This window comes from Terrapene carolina, unplaced genomic scaffold (genome assembly GCF_002925995.2).
Source record: "Terrapene carolina triunguis isolate 2854851 unplaced genomic scaffold, T_m_triunguis-2.0 Scaffold495, whole genome shotgun sequence".
Taxonomy (NCBI): Eukaryota; Metazoa; Chordata; order Testudines; family Emydidae; genus Terrapene; species Terrapene triunguis.
Genome location: NW_020664846.1, coordinates 117,059 through 117,877, shown reverse-complemented (window position 1 = coordinate 117,877; position 819 = coordinate 117,059).

Here is an 819-nt window from a genome sequence, read left to right as displayed (position 1 = left end):
GGGTTCTGTGCCCCAGAGCAAGTCCCACCCCCTTCTGTGATACCTCAGTTTCCCCCGTGTGAAGCTACTGGGGGGCAAGGTGGGGGGATGGGAGAGCCATTATGGTGAGACCCTGGATGAGCGGATAGGGGCCTGGCCTGGGGACCCAAGTAATCCAGGGTGAGATTATACAGGGCCTGGTGGCAACAGGTCTCTTGCAGCCGAAGTGGGGTCTGGGGTGGTGGCGTGGGCTGAGGGGGCTCAGTGGCTGGGGGTCATGTTCAGGGGGCTGGAACAATGTGTATTGTGGGGGTGCTGCCTGAGAGCCATCGGACCAAACTGTAAACCCTGATTGAAACTCCCCCAAGCCAGGGGGTGCAGCAGCAGCACCCGCAGGCCCAGGAGCTATGGCCATCTTGCTGTAATGGGGGAGGGGCCCGTGTGAGCGTCGGGGTGGGGAGGGCCCAGGAGGCCACGGCCTGGGGCACGCGCCGCTGTGGTGTGGGGGAGGGGCGCCTTCCCCCCCTCCCGTGACTGGGACCCCAGGGCCATTTCGCGCCGTATTTCAACCCCCCGGGGGGGCGGGGCTTGGAGGGCGGGTGAGGAATGACGCTCAAGGGGGCGGGGCTGGCGGGAGGCGGAGAGCGCGCGCGAAGGAGTGACGTGACGCGACGCGACGCCACGCATGCGCAGAGGGTGTTGTCGGGCCGCGCGGGAAGCGCGAGCGAGCTAGACAGCCGCGGTCGGTTGGGGGAGCGGGGTGAGGGGCAGCCCCTGGGGACCGGGACCGGGACCGGCGGGCTGGGCGGGGACGGCCCCGGGGTGAGGGGGCGCCCGCGG